This window comes from Lissotriton helveticus, chromosome 8 (genome assembly GCF_964261635.1).
Source record: "Lissotriton helveticus chromosome 8, aLisHel1.1, whole genome shotgun sequence".
Lineage (NCBI taxonomy): Eukaryota > Metazoa > Chordata > Amphibia > Caudata > Salamandridae > Lissotriton > Lissotriton helveticus.
In genome coordinates this window covers 441228608-441245003 of record NC_136069.1, presented here as the reverse complement: position 1 = coordinate 441245003, position 16396 = coordinate 441228608, and the positions used below count along the sequence as shown (strand labels likewise).

At 48.8% G+C, this 16396-nt stretch overlaps 1 protein-coding gene across 3 annotated transcripts in view; it reads right to left on the bottom strand.

Annotated features, from left to right (window-relative positions):
* The window catches only part of SLC25A30 (solute carrier family 25 member 30), a 228293-nt gene that overhangs the window by 189849 nt on the left and 22048 nt on the right, over positions 1 to 16396 (bottom strand). The window contains exon 1 of one of the 3 annotated variants that reach the window (XM_078657312.1): positions 14411 to 14527. The exons of 1 other annotated variant lie outside the window; for it this stretch is intronic. The gene's annotated coding sequence lies outside the window, so the exon portion shown is untranslated. Of the gene's footprint in view, positions 1 to 14137; positions 14300 to 14410; positions 14528 to 16396 lie in introns of those variants that run through there. One more of the 3 variants, XM_078657311.1, reaches the window with a different exon arrangement.

The window sequence follows — 16396 nt, the reverse complement described above, 5'->3', positions numbered from 1 at the left end:
AGGAGACACAGACAGAGGGGGGGCGGGAACGGAGACACGGACAGTGGGAGGGGGGGCGGGAAAAAAGACACGGACAGCAGGAGGCGGGCAGGATACAATGGAAACAAGGACAGCGGGAGCGGCAAATAGCAAACAAGCACTCACCTGAGGACGACTTCTAACGGCGGCGGTGGGCCTGAAATGGCTGCAACAAAGCTCCGACAGTTTCGCATTCGGGGGCGTGTTTTTGCAGTGACGTCAAGATTAAATAACAAGATTAAAAAAATTGCAAAAACACACCCCCCGAATCCGTTCAAGACGGGGCGTGAACTGAGTGACGCCCCTGTCCTCCAATGGCTGGCCTCCGTTTTGGAAGCCAGCCAATGGAAGAGAGAGGCGGGTTCAAGCCCCAGTACTGTGAAACATAAAATATCGGACTCCGCCGACTGCGTGGGACGCTAGTCCGAGACCGAAAAAGGGGTTAAAAACAATGAGTAATAGGCCAGAGCCCAGCCAATGTGAGCTTTTAAGACACATTCAATCAAGTCTCTATAAAAATGTGCAAGATGTCCGAAGCAACGGAAGAGGCTCTTCTGCCAGCTGATTATGCTTTCCAGTTAAGTACCGATTTCCACTGTGCCACAGCAGTGAAAGGCCTGTAACAGCGCAGCGTCATGACACAAGACCAATTCTCAAAGAGTGAAACCAGGGATGCGCGAAGTAACCAACGGGGCTATGTCTGGGGAGCACGAACGTGAAATCGGGGGGAGGGGGGGGCATGGTAACTGCTCTCATTACTGAAATTGGACGCTGCGGCCATCAAACAGTTGCAGCAGCGGAGCACGGATGTGTGATACCAGCCAGTTAAAGTGCAAAGGCTTGAAAGGTGCACTGCGCCACAGGGGCTCGCCGAGGATCTTAGTTCGATCGTAAAATGCACTCTGATGTGAACTGAAAGTTTAAAGTGCGCTCAAGTGAAATGTTCAGTGACTACTCTGCTGACTGATTTGCATGCAGGGGGCATCACGGCCGTTAGGCTGTAGCAGTGTTGGTGTGATAAGGGTGGGGAGCCACGCAGTTAAAGTGCAAAGTGCTTGAAAAGTGCAACCGGGATGTCCGAGATGCACGAAGATGCTACGGATCCTAAGTGGGGCGGTGTGAGCAACTCTGCACCTTAGTTCTGGAACTTTCCGATAATGCCATGGCACCATCCAAAATTCCATACCCATTCATTCCTGGGCGCAGCCACTCCCAAGGCCAAGCTCTCTGGTTCAATTCTGGCAGACGTTGCATCGAAAGGGCGGTGTCTCATGTGCACTGACCTCCAGGCCCTCACTGCCTCAATCCAGGCTGATGCGAATTGGCAAAGAGCGAAGTGTCAAAGGGCAAAGGCGAGTGGTGCCCCCCGGGGACCCCTTCACGCGGGTCTTGCCTGCGTCCAGATGGACGCGCCAGAGCCGAGGAGAGCGGGGCATGTGGAAGGTCCAGCAGAGTGGAGCGGGGGAGGTTACAGTCCACCCCCAATCACTCCGGGGCCCTCGGATGAATGGGCTCACGTGGACACGTGGCGACAGACCGGGACCTCGGGCCACCTGGCTGTTTTCTGCAGTTTCATGAAACACCTCCTCGGCCAGCTCTCAATGGCTGAGAGGTCGGGTCTACGCCCTGGCGGCAGCTCAAGCCGGGCCTGAGGGGCCTTGTGACTGAAGTTTGGCTCTGGTGCGCCACACCTGTTCTGCACAGCTGGTTTCAGGGTTTAATAATCGGACAGTACAGCACGCAGCACTCTGTTCCTCAACAGATTCCCGCTCCCACGCGCCAGGTATCTGTTCTTCTACGGACCACCTCCGGACCAAGCCGGGCCCCCCGCCGCCTACTCGCTCCTGGGTGGAGGTCACATAAGCGACCCCAGGCCATCGTTTTAGCTCAACACAGGTGTGCACAGTAGAAGAGAATAAAAAATCCGTTCACAAAACCATCACTTTGAGAATTCGCAAATTAGGCAGTTTCTTTCAACCCTTAGCAGTCCGTTTTTTCCCGGGACTGTGCGCCTGGTGAATGCTGCTTACCCAGGTATCCCAGCGCCAGTTACTAATGTAGTCAGCTAGAGACCCAAAGTTACTCCCTTTGTACGTTTGCTCGCTAGCTCCATTTACCTTCCCAAGTTAATGCTTACTACAGGCGGGGCTAACAAGTTTGCACTATGACCCCCTCCCCCCCCACCACCAACCACACAAAACGTGTCAATGGCACTTCAAAGCTATACAATTTAAAATAATATAAACTAATGCTTTGTTTATAGCCCTTTCAAAGGATTTGAAGGTGCCAGACAGGATCTATCAGGTCATTTAGGAGCGCTTGGTGGGCCTAAGGCGTTGAGTAGTTGCAAAAATACTCCAAAGCCATTTTTCAGATCAAAAACACAAAAGCAAAGTTAGATTTGCAGACACATAAAAAAATATGGTTTTAGGATGGCAAAGATCTGATCTAAAGTCAAGCTCCAGAGAGCAAAGTTAGATTCGCAGACACCTAAAAAAAATATGGTTTTAGGATGGCAAAGATCTGATCTAAAGTCAAGCTCCAGAGTTCATTTCATGGAAACAGCAGGGATGCAGCGGTCAACAGCAGGAGAGGGGCAGTAAAAGGAGACACGGACAGCGGGAGGGGGGGGCAGTAAAAGGAGACACAGACAGCGGGAGGGGGGGCGGGAACGGAGACATGACAGCGGTAGGGGGGGGCGGGAACGGAGACACGGACAGCGGTAGGGGGGGCGGGAACGGAGACACGGACAGCAGGAGGGGAGGGCGGGAACGGAGACACGGACAGCGGGAGGGGAGGGCAGGAACGGAGACACGGACTGCGGGAGGGGGGCAGTAAAAGGAGACACGGACAGCGGGAGGGGGGGCGGTAAAAGGAGACACTCCAGCGGGAGAGGGGGCGTGAACGGAGACACGGACAGCGGGAGGGGGGCAGTAAAAGGAGACACGGACAGCGGGAGGGGAGGGCGGGAACGGAGACACGGACAGCGGGAGGGGGGCAGTAAAAGGAGACACGGACAGCGGGAGGGGGGGCGGTAAAAGGAGACACTCCAGCGGGAGAGGGGGCGTGAACGGAGACACGGACAGCGGGAGGGGGGCAGTAAAAGGAGACACTCCAGCGGGAGGGGGGGCGGGAACGGAGACACGGACAGCGGGAGGGGGGGCGGGAAAAAAGACACGGACAGCGGGAGGGGGGGCAGGATACAACGGGAACGAGGACAGCGGGAGCGGCAAATAGCAAACAAGCACTCACCGGAGGACGAATTCTTCCTGCGGCGGTGGGCCTGAAATGGCTGCCACAAAGCTCCGACATTTTCGCATTCGGGGGCGTGTTTTTGTAGTGACGTCAAGATTAAATAACAAGATTAAAAAATTGCAAAAACACGCCCCGGAATCCGTTCAAGACGGGGCTTGAACTGAGTGACGCCCCTGTCCTCCAATAGCTGGCCTCCGTTTTGGAAGCTAGCCAATGGAAGAGAGAGGCGGGTTCAAGCCACAGTACTGTGAAACATAAAATCTCGGACTCCGCCCACTGCGTGGGACACTAGTCCGAGACCTAAAAAGGCCTATGGGGAGTGCGCCCGGGGGGCTGAGCGCCAGACACCGCAAGGAATGCTGACGACTGCGGAGTCCGGGTTAGACGGACCCTTGGAGCCGCTTGTGTCCTGAAGGTGAGGGTGTGTTCTCCCTTCCCCTTTGGGTCGGACCTGCGGCTCTGGGGGGGGGCGGAGCAAGCAGCCAAATTAGAGTTTCTCCCACCCCTCCACCCCCTGTTTCCCTTGCGGTCAGAGGCAGCGGGGAGTAGAGGCCACGGAGCAGGGAGCTGGCATCTGGGGTCCCACACCAACTTGACCACTGCCCCATAATGGACAAGGTGCTGTGAGAGCCATCCCCACCGTTAAAGTAGGAAAAGGGCGCATGGAGGTTTGGCCTGGGTGGCAGCTTGAAGAGTCTAAAAGCACAGGTTGAAGCTGGAGTCTGTTTGAGAGGGACAGCCGGCTCGAGGTAGGTTGGGATCATCGCTGTGAGGAAATAGAAGAAACAGAGGCCAGGATTTGGGCACAAGTGTAGCCCAAGGGGAGCATTACTGCAACACAGGAGTGAGTTTTGAGGCGGGAGCCCCCGGTGTAATCGAGATAGAGAGAAGCCTATCCAGCCCCCTGATTTCTTGATCAGTGTCTAGGAGCAGGAGAAAGCAGAGCACCCTGTTTGGCCCACGTGAAGAGGTAACAATGAGACCAAAAGGTGACCCCCTGACCCAAGCCAATAAGCTGAACAGATATGCAGTACCCAGGCAGGCAGCTGTGGAGGGAGCAGCGGAATCTTGAGCCCAGGAAGCACAGGAGCCCTCTTTGGGAGACATAATGACCGCTATCCACGTGCTGGGAACAACCCTAGAGTCCAAAATGGACAAAGTTACTATAGAAGTAAATCTTCTTAGGTCAGATATGAACAAAAATTCAGAGACGGTCGCTGCTGCAGAGGCACACATTAGTGAACTCCAATCTGCCACTTGGAAACTGGAAGAGCAGCACCTTGCAAGTCAACATAAGATAATGCCGGCGAAGCTTGAAGACCAGGAAGGGAGGGCCCCGAAGAAATGCCCCTGCATGGACCTCTTTTGGAGGAACTTTTCAAGCACTTGAACCCCAAACGCATCTCAAATTTTTTCTGTGTTGAAGGGGCGCACAGGGCGCCAATCCTTATGCCTAAGCCTGCAGCACCCCCAAGAAAAATTATCGCCAGGATTCTCAACTTCCACGACCGTGATGCCATTCTTCAGGCAGCGCACTCTAGAGGTGATCTACCATACGAAAACACAACCATCTGGTTTTTCCCAGACTTTACCTTCATGGTGCAGTATCAGAGACGCACCTTTGATTGGGTCAAGAGGGTGTTGCTTGCAGAAAACCTCATGTACATGATTCTGTTCCCAGCCAAGCTCAGGGTTTTGCATAATGAAGTCATGGTACTACATCAGGTCAGAACCGCCATAAATTGAAACATAATTGGGCTAAATTATCAAGTTAAGTGGACTATGGTACTACAATTTGTATGTAGACAATCCCCCAATCTGGTCTTCCTACAGGAGACAAACGTGAGGGGTAATTGTTACCTGGCACTCAACAGGTTTAGATAGAACCTGGCACACGCATGATTTAGCTTTGGCTCTAGAGTGGTAGCAATCCTAGTTAGGAATACACTACTCTTTATACCGGGACACATATTGCATGATTCCTTGGGTGGATAGGTGGCACTGACAGGGACTTGGGAAGGTCGTACTCTCAACTTATGTTCTACCTATATACCCCCGAACCTCCACGCGGCGATGCTTCCGCAGCGAAACAAATTAATGCTGGACTTACCCCCAGGGACCCTCATACTGATGGGAGGAGATATGAATGATACGCTGTCCCCGGTTCTAAATAGAGCCAAGCCATCTCCCCGGGTGGTGGGCCCAGAACCATTGTGGACGTTCGCGGAGGCACTGCCCACACCCCATCCACTAGGCAATACAAACACATATTAGCAGCACATGGTAATGGGTCAAGACAGAACTACATTTTCATGCAGTGAGTGTATGTTGGGCAGTTCCGGGACGTGCAACATAAAGCTTGGGGTATATCAGATCGCTCCCCAGTTGAGGTGTCCGTTCGAGGTCTGGCCCGGGACCAAGTTCTTCCGCCATGCATGGATCCCAAGCTCTTTAGGGACCACGAATTTTAAGATCAGTTTGGAGAACCTACAGAACAGTACTTTGTAGAGAACAATGGCTCGGTTAGCTCACAGTGCTCGTTGTGGGTGGCATACAAAGTGGTCGCAAGGGGTGGGGACCTAGAGGGCACGTGGTGCAGAGCCGGAGCGGAAACAGATGAAGCTTTCGCAAAGTATTATGAAACACTATACCAGTCAGCCTCGGACCAAACAGGAGAGGACAGTACTAAATTCCTTAGGAATATCTCTCTACCGACACTCTAGGCGGAAGATAGCGAGGCAATCAACCAGGATTTGGCAGAGGAGGAAGTCTCCGGGGCCATACGAGAGCTGCTATCCGGGAAAGCGGTGGGCCCCAACAGGCTGCCTGCAGAAATGTATAAATGTGGAGCAGAAGCCATGGCTTAGCCCATGCTTAACATGTTTCACACAGCCCGGGAAGAAGGACGACTGCCAGAAGACCCAAGGTTAACCACAATAGTGGTCATTCTAAAACCTGGCAAGCTATGCTGCTCCTACAGACCCATCTTCCTTCTTAACTTTGAAGCCAAGGTGCTGGCAAAGGAATTGGCCAATAGACTTCGTCCCATTATCACCACAATAATACACCAGGATCAATCCGGGTTTATGCCACAGGGAAGTACTAGGCTGAACCTTTGTCACCTATATGAGGTAATGCATGTGGTGGCATCCCGCCCGACAGAGGCTGCGGCGGTGCAGTCGCTAGATGCCTGTATGGCATTTGATAGAATCAAGTGGCCATATCTGTCTGCGGGTCTATCTCGGTTTGGCTTTGGACCAAAGTTCTGTGCCTTGGCCCGTCTCCTATATTCTGACCCTTTAGCCAGAGTTCAGGTCAATAGGGTGACATCTAGACTGTTTGCACTCCACAGGGGCACCAGGCAGGGGTGTCCACTCTCCCCCATGGTCTTTGCAATTGCCCTAGAACCACTTGTGGCATGGGTGTAGAGACCCTTTGTTGTATGGGATAGATGTTGGGGGCAGCTGGGAGGAACGTATGTCCCTACATGCGGACAAGCCACACCACACAATTCTTAGACTTATACACATTTTTAGAACCTTTGGTAACTATTACGGCTATCAAATAAATTAGGTCATTAGTCTTTCCCCTAGCGGCCGAGACTCCGGACCTCAAGTCTGTCTGTCAGGCCCTGACGCAACACGAGGAATTTAAATACTTGTGAATCTGGGTCACTCTGATCAGTTGAGAGAAGTGGGTCGCTTGTTGGGTTTTCATGGGTGGAGCCTCATTGGGATCGACCCCCTCGGGGATGTCTGGCAGAATGGGGCAATGATAGACTTTGAAGACCTGTAGATAAAGTATCAGCTGGCGGACGGAGAATGGTTCCGATATTTACAGTTGAGGCACACCTTAACGTGCCACATACCAGAAAGAGAGCTGCTGCCTGACTACTCCCCACTAGAGGACAGGCTGCTGCTAGATCCAAGGGTGGGGAAGACTGTCTCTCTTACATATTGTAAGATCACGAATAACTTACCAGATCCACGGGATCCCTTCAGGGAGGCATGGGAGACGGACTTGGGACTGTTGGAGGATGACGATTGGGCTGAGCCCATACAGAGCCCAAAGGAAATTGCTATACGAGCAAGATTTAGACTGATCCAGCTTAGGATTTTGCACAGGTCATACATTACTCGAACACTGCAACAAAGGTTGGGCCGATGTAACTCCAGTCAATGTGTCAGGAACTGTCGGGAGGTGGGAACCTTTTTTCAGCTTCTCTGGGCCTGTCCCAAAATTCAACAATAAAGGGAAGGGGTATCCCGGGTGATGGCTGTAGTGGTGGCTATGCAGGTCCCAGTTGAGGCACAATGGCATCTACTGGGAGTGACAGGAGAGTTACCCTGGCCCAAGCATATTAAGACATGGCTTATGCTGGCCTCTGGAGTGGCAAAGAGGAAAATAGCGAGATCATGGGGGTAGCTGATCCACTGAGGGTGGGGGCCTGGAAACGAGACCTAGATTGGTGGCAGCAGGCAGAGAAAGTGGTTTATCTTAGTAGAGGATGCCCTAAAAAATGGGGATATTTATGACCCACTGGGAAAAATATAGAAGTTAAATTGTATAAGAGACGGGGAATTATCACAATTGAAGAGGTTAGAACCCAAGATGTTGGGCTCTGGAATTGTGAGACCTTCTTGTTTGAAATTGTACTATTACTTTAACCAATTGTGCTCTGTGATAAAGGCTATCAGCAGGTTTCCGGTCTAGAACATAGCATGAGAAAGATACTATGGCTCTGCTCAAAGTACCTTGATAAATACTGCATGCATGTTTACTTTTTGCAGGATAAAGCTTAATATAGGAGAGCCCGGAAAACCATCATTATAAAGCAATATCATGGTCATTCAAACCATAAGCAGCAGCTAAGTGAAGCAGCAGCTAAGTGATGACCTCTAACTACAGATTGGAGTTAACAGGAATAAAATACATAGTGGTGTGGGGGCACAGTGGAGATTCAACAAAAGTACAATGGAATAAAAAAAAACGACTTGGTGTATGTGGCCTCTGAGAAGGTGGTGGACTTAGCCGGGAGACACAAGGAAGAATGAGCACATCTCCATTAACACCTCGTCCCTCGCTCGCTTCAATTTATCACAGTATGGGGTGCATCTCAAGACACCAATCACCACATAAATCAATCAATCAATAAAATGCCTGACTTCATTCTTTTGTTTTTGCTTGGTCTCACCAGTCTCACTGTGTTGGCAGTGCAGACCTGAAGCAGCACCTTGATTCGTCACTTCATACGAAGGAAAATAACGGTAAGGAAGTTCGAGGTAATAGAAGAGGCTGGGCACTGTGGGGCAGCCCTGATGTTACTTTTTACTCTATGGCGCTTTGTTTGGGTGGGCCGGGAATATGTTCTGCATTTATTGGTGGCATGCAAATTCTTCGAGACCTGATTGGTAGGTCTGCAAAGGACATGAAAGTATATTTAAGCGGTAGACCCTACTTGCTCATTGTGGTGATCAAAGTGTAGCGAAGGAGTAAATCTAAGAGAAGACACATTTTGCCTTCATCGTCTAATGAAGAGGGACTAATTCCTGCCAGAAGAAGCAGGTCTGCTGGCTACCTTTCTTTGGATGGTAGCATGCTGGCACCTATGCCTGCAACATATGTGACTCAGCTCTTGCAGAAAAGGCCAGACATAAGTTCAAATCGGACAGGGGTTTCAACATCTCTAGTACAGCACGTCCAGCAGATTCTGATTCAGAAACTTTGACAATTTTATCAGGGAACTACATTACAATGGAGGAAATTCCAGAGACACTGGGACATATTAGAGATGTTTGGACTTTCCTCCATTACCATCTAGAAAGGATGCGGAAGAGCTTTTTCTGGCATATGCCAAGCCACCTTTTTATGTCATGCATCTCATGGTAGGATCAAGGAGCTGATATTCGGCGAAGGACAGGAGGACAACTGTGCTAGTTTCAGGGTTCATAAAGAAGCTGTATACATTGGAGGATTCTGACAATACAATGGACAATATGAAGGTATGCGTCATTCTGGTAACTCCAATTGGCAGAACCGCCATAAACCCAGAAGATTGCTCTCTATCTGATTTAATGGATAAAAAGATCGAGAACGCAAAGAAAAAGTCTCTTGCAGTAAAAATGAGTCTCTCGAAGCAGGCTCCTTCTCAGAATATGCTGCACAATCGCTAGTGAAGGACTTTGAAAATCTAGCAGTCGCCATTCAGGAGATGACTGACTGACTGTTCAGAGCTTGTAGTAGCAATGGAAAAGAAGGCCAAGTACTTGGCGGATGTTTCCTCAGAAGTGCTCAGGTTCCACTCCTGTGGACATAGGTTCAGTGGTGTCGGCAAGAAGTAACCTCTGGCTGAGGGATTGGAAGGTAGAGGCATTAGAAAAATCTGCCCTATTAAAGAACCCCTTTAACTGCAATACACTGTTCGGTGAGCAGTTAAATGAGATGATTACCAAATCATTTTAAGAAAAATGCCCGTGGTACACGGGTCGGTACTGATAGTTAAACAGCTTAATGCTCATGTTGCTGAGCAGCAAACGGTCTGTAACTGGCTCAGTTTTTCTTGCGTGAGGGAGTGGTGTACATGCTTATAGATCGTTTTTAGCTGTTCTGGGGCAAAGCCCAGGCATTAATTTTTGCAAGATACCCTCAGATCTTTAGGGTGAGTCTTCCCCTGGCGTGTGCCTTGCTGTTCTAGCGCTCTGTGCTCCCATTGTTAGACCAGTTTCCAGTCGCCACATTTTTGCCTTAGGCTGCAATTAATAGACTTTGGTCACAGACCTGCAGTGAGTTGGGTATTTATACAACAAGCCCAACTTGTCGGGTCTACCTGTTGGGTTCAGGGCCTTGCCCATTGTCTGTGCCCAGTTTGTCTACCTTTACCCCTCAGTGGGTTAGTGGTATTAAACTTCCTGTGCCCTAAAGTCATGGAATATTCGGAAAAAAGCAGAACTCCAGGTCCTAACCCTCGATGATGAATTTTATGAGGTGATACATGCCTCTATCCACAAGACAGTGGCAGCAGCCATGGGCCCCTTCGAGAGGCGCATCACGGAGGCGGTTTTTGCCTGCGTGGTGCTACATAAATGACATGCACCCCTTCGGGCCCCCTCACGCAGGGTGCCGGAGCGTAAATCTGATTCAAGGGTGGACCTGAGCGCTTTTGAACGCCTTAAAAAGGCTTTTCTGGCCCACCCTATGCCTTTGGCTGCATCAGAGTCCTTCGCAGATATGGCGGTGGTCTTTCACCGGACACAGAGGATGATGGCCAAGGGGATTCTCCCGACGAGGCCAGGTCTTCTTGGACCTGGAGCCGGAACCCTGTGGCGCCCCTAGACCAGAGCCCCTTAGATATGTTGAACCCAGATGATTTGGTGCATCCTTGCTCCACTGAGTGGGTACCCGTCAGAGAGGGTCTCCTGATATGTGTCAAGTCTGCTTAGGAAGCCGTTGGTTACAGAGGTCAGGGCTTGCCTTAGGGCAGAATGTACATGCCCCTCCTTTCCTGGCAAAGTGGAAGCGACGCCAGAGATAGACCCCCGAATGGTCACTTTCCTACAGAAATATATTGGGGACCCCAATAAGAGTATAGTCAGGTCCTGACATTCGTGCCAGGACATGTTGCTGGATATATGCATCCCTCTTACAAAGATTTTGGATTTGGTGGAAGAGGCCAAGTCCTCTGGGACCCGGTCTAGTTGGATTCTCTGTCTGGTTGGGTGCATTGTGCTGTTATTTTCTTAGGGAAGGCTAATTGCGTCCTGTCAATGGAGCATCGCCACGCCTTGCTGCTCATGATGGACTCCAAAATAGGGGACTTAGCTTCCACTGAGATGGGTGAGGCGCAAGGTCGACTCTTCGAGGAGGGGTTCATTAAAGAACTTGGAACGTTTGCTGCAACCTTTGCCACCTTGGACAAAGTGCAGGCTTCCATTAAAAAGACCTTCAATCCCGCCGATTTTTGTCGGGCCGGCCATGGATTGGGGCATGCTGCCGTCCGCTTCTTCATCCAATGCCAGACAAGAGGATCCAAGTGATTCCAAGACCAATCCCGTCAAGGGGAATTCTTCCAGGCTTGTAGAGCTCGCCCTGGATCCAGAGGTGTCGGCAACACTCACCTGCAAACCCATGCAGGTGAGAGTTTGCCTTTCTCCCCAGTTAAAAGTGGGGGGCAGGGTAGCTCTCTTCGCTCGAAACTGGGAACAACTCACGGCAGATGCCTGGGTCCTTCAAACTCTTCAGGGGTTTGATATTGAGTTCCATGGATGCCTCATTCAGGAGTCCCGCCCACAGGTGCTGGTTTTCGCGATAGATCAGGCAACCTTGATAGATAGAGTGGTAGCGGATTTGCAGAGACAAGGAGCGATTTCCGAGACCTCCCTTCACATTCAGGGATTCCTCAGCAACATCTTCCTGGTTAGCAATTGCATTACTCTGAGCACTACTCTCTTGCTTTAATTTATTACATCCTTCCCGGTTATGCCAAGCTACCCAAGTAAGGTTGAGCCTGTGCATTTTAACGTCAGGAGGAATAGAGGTTCCTTTCATTCATTTATTTATTTAGTGATTTATGTCTTAGTGGAGATTGGACTGCCTTATACTGTAGTTATTTATAATAAGGGAAGTGGAAACAGAGTAATGCAATTACTGGTATTTAGGGACTTTACAACATAGGCGATATGTAACACCCAAAGTCAATTCAAGCCAGCAGAATACAAGCAGGATATGAATGTTTTCTCTGTATGTCAACGGAGGCCTGTACTCAACACTATTACTAACCCCCCAAAAGCACATGAACCGTCAAGTCACGCACACCAACATCAATACTGGCATCAGAGATGGATGAGTATTTTACTTTTTCATGGAGGCAGGGAAAAAGCAAAGATTAAGTTACAGTACTCTACATTGCACAACATAACACTACATTTCCTACAGGTGATAAACAGCTTTTCTAGTGGTAATCAGTAGCAACATGTATTCACCGTAGAAAGCGGTATTGACTAACCCTGGGCGTAGTTCACGGAGCCGCACTCCGCGGAGCTACGCGAAGACGCACTTGCACTCCGCGACCTACGCGTAGCTCCGCGGACATGCGTAGTTGCTTGCTAGACCCGTTCGCGCGCCGTTTTTCGTCTTCGGGAGCGCGTGTTCGGGGCGCTGCCTGCATGCTCGGGATGGCTAGCGCGCTAAGTTACCCAAGAGGTTTGTCCCGCCCGCTTGCGTTCCCTTATTTCCTGTTCCGGGTCACAGGTAACGTGTTCGGGTTGTGCAAGACATGTCCGGGAACTCATCTTCTCGTCAAGCATCCTCGCGCGTCCTTATGACGCTATCGCGCATCCAAATGACGTTATCGCGTTCGCGGGAGGGTTTACAAACATGGTGGCACACGCGACTGGGAAAAGCGAACGCAGAACCAAGGTAAGCCATTGCCGCGCACGCGATAATGTTATTCAGCGCGCGAGAACTACGCTACGCACCGGATCGCGGAGTAATCGACAGCTACGCGTTCTCCACGGAACGCGGAGTTGCCGAAACTCCGCAAGCTCCGCGAACGGAGCGTAGTTCTTCGCCCAGGGTTAGTATTGACCAGTCATGAGAATCCTGCATAATGCAACGTTATAAACTACTGAACGTACACAACCTCTTATGACATGCATGTCAACAATAGTAGTGTTGCACTATTCATAAAGGGGGAGGATAAATCATTTTAACAACAATGTAATGCAAAGAAGACATATTCTATGTTGCTACACTCATTCCATCGTTTTTATCAATATGCCTCTCTAGACCATTTATTTACTTCAGTCACTAGCATGTGCATTATTCTGGATACTCTTAGTAAGCATGCAGCACTTTCACTGACAACTTAAGTTTCCTTCATACAGAACTAAAATGATCTGCATCACTCTCAATAGTGTGTTAATGTCATGAAAATGTAAAGCGTTTGTAGCACAGGACCAGGGAATTAGCTAGCCAAACAGGGACAATCACCTGAGTTCACAGAACAATTTCTCTAACTTTATTCATTCTTTATAGTTTACCGTTTCCTATATCCACCCCCTCCCACCACCCCGTTCTTTTAATTCGACAAGTAATCTTGCTGTACGCACTTTTAAAGGTCCCGGGATAAACTCAGAACACCCTCGACTCCTAGCCGCGTGGTGCAGGGCTTATCAGCCCCCTCCCCCATAAAGGTACTTCAGGTCCAGCCCCCTAACTAGCCCCACACTGTACCCATACACGACTTGTCTAGCTTTTAATTTGACCGTACGATAATTACTCCATTTACGTTGCCATCAGGAGCCTAGACATTTTTTTTTCTTTAAAGGGTGGGGTTGAGGGGCACAATCTTAAAGATCGCTGGAGATTATCAATGAGGCCATTGGTTTACTATCCGCCACCAGCCTCCACCATACAGCAGTTCTCAAATCCGTGACCTGCACTTTTTTTTGCAAGGGTTACGAGCGCTTTAAATGAGCACCAGTTACATTAGACAAGGTCACAATTACAATCATTTTTGGGGACTTGCTCGTGCTCACTACAGTCTATATATACCCTACAACAAGCACATTAATACCTTGCGCTATTTTATAATTTCATCCAGAAATTGATGGACCTGTCCTCATTTCCGAGGCCATTTCTGTCTGCTACACGCATGGAATACAATGCTTTACACAAACACCCATAAATACCACCAGAAAATTTGCCACCTCAAGGTGGCTTTTGAGGAGGAACAGAACAACCCAAAATTTCACACACTAAAACTTCCAGCTATCCTGCTCAGAGTCCGCGGCCAATCTTCAATATAAAAAAAGTGCATTTGGCTGCCGTGCCTGTCTGTTTCTCCCCCTCAGTTGTGCCTGCCTACCTGCAGCCGAAGAGCACCGAGTGGCCTCCTCGGTGACCTGCCTCACTCGCCGCTCCAGTCCGACCTGAACTAGTCTGCGGAGCACTTCCACGGAGAGAACAGCGTGCAAACCGATAAACACGCCCATAGCTATGCCCTGCCTCCACGCGCCACCGCCCACCTCGATTAAACAGTCAGAGGGCGTGGCTTGAAAGTTCGTAGGCGGGTCAGCGACAGGATGGAACTGCCTGACCTGCCTCTCCCTTCGGCGACAAATGTACACGCTCTACTCACGTCCTTTGGTGTCTGACTTCCAGGTCCCTCTTACAGGCACAAGACCGATGGCAACAGGCGGTTATATTAGAAGGAGGGGCGCGTGGGCATGGAACACAGCAGAGGTGTCTAAATGTCACCGTTAACTGCCGCCAGTTGTCCGTAGAGCACTCTGTGTTCTCTCATTGTGACCTCTATTTATACCCATTTGGTGCTACTGTTTACTAGTTCGTAGAAGTCGATTATTATTTCATTTTTTTTAGAATAAATTAAAACTGCGTGAGTACAGTGAAGTAACCATATAATGGCACGTGTAAAAAAGTTAATGGGGTTCTATTTAGCACAGGCAATAATCAATGACATAATCTGGAGTACAGTAACTTCACAGTAGGAGGTGTTACATGAAAAAACCTTACCCGCAATATTTAGCAACAGACAAGAGGGGCAGCAAAAAAGGGGGGGTAATGAATGTTCCCCATTAGCTTTAATTGAAGTGGATGAAGTTATAAGAGGAATAAAGTTCAAGAAAGCCTTTCTAGTTTTAAAAATGACTCGAGTCTCCTACCTAAATCGCGAGGTTGTGTGAATGATATCTCAACTGTATAATTTTGCTCTATATCCTTCCCTTTTCATTAGAATACTTTGGTACACAAATGCACGCTTACGAATGCCCAAGTAATTCAAAATAGCACTAAAAACAGTCAACTGAATAAAAACACATTCAAATCAATGCATTACATATTTTAAGAAACTCCCAATTGCTATTCTAATACCTATATCTTGCATACGAAATAGAAGTACCTGCATGTAGCTTAACGTTGGACTTAATTAGTTATGTAATTATGTATATCATTCTAGTATTAGAAAACAGTGAGCAAAATATCAGAAAATGACATCTCATTAGTACTTCTGAAATTGAAAGAAAAAAATTCTATATATTCTCAAGATACGTTCCCAGGTTTAGAAGGACGATACAATAGTAGACCATTCTAGCCATCTAAAATAAGCAATGTATCATTTATTATGGATGCAGTTTAGAAAACCAGGACTAACCAATTGTTAGCTTGGTATGGTTTATTCATTGTAGGAGTACCCTTTTTTCAGTGTGACTGTAAATAAGTGAAATTCTGACACTGCTTTAAGTGGCTTTATTCTATGGCTACGCCAGTAAAGAATGAAAAGTAGCTAGAAGCTCAGAATTCATTTACAAGTTCAGGAATTACAGTTTTTTATTCCCATTCCATTGTGTGCAACAGTAGGGAAAGCGATGGCCTTCCTAGGGGTAAGATATACGGTTCCCACTCCACTTTGGTGAAGGTGTGATGGGGCAAGGCTCAGATGGTGCCCCAAGTGAATGGTCTTCATGGTAACAGGGATTTTGATGGCGATGATGGCAGGCCATGGGTTAAGGGTTTGTTCATCAGCCATGATGAGATGTTGGGTTGTGACTGTGACGGGGGCCTTTGAGGGTCAATGTCGCTATATATAAAGGTGATTTTGTCTGTCTTTTTAAAAAACCAACACAGTTATCCTATCATTAATACATGCTGCACCTGTTCTAGGCAGGGCTCATTACAGTGGCCATGAAGACCCTCCACTCAAATCAGACAAAACTCTTCTCAGCAAGAGGGGTGTCAGCACATTGATTTTCCATTTTCATTGTCTCTTAAGACACATCCAGCTGCTGCTCGCATTGTTCTGGCAAATACAATCTTGTTTAGCCCACTGATTTTTCAATAATTGTTAATCTTAACCCATTAGCAGCCATCTGTTTGTATTTGCATAGCTCTCTCCTTCCTAGTGGGTTTTTTCACCCCTGATTACCTACAAGCAAAAAAAGGCAGAAAGTCAGTAGCAATTTGTTTTTGCATTTACCATGTCTGCCTATTGGCACTGTGACATACAATACAATTTCAGTCAACAGCATATTGCATTGTGGGGCTTGTAGTTTTTGCCTCTAACACTTTCATTATGGGATCAAAATCCCAGCATGCAAGGTGCTGTTGG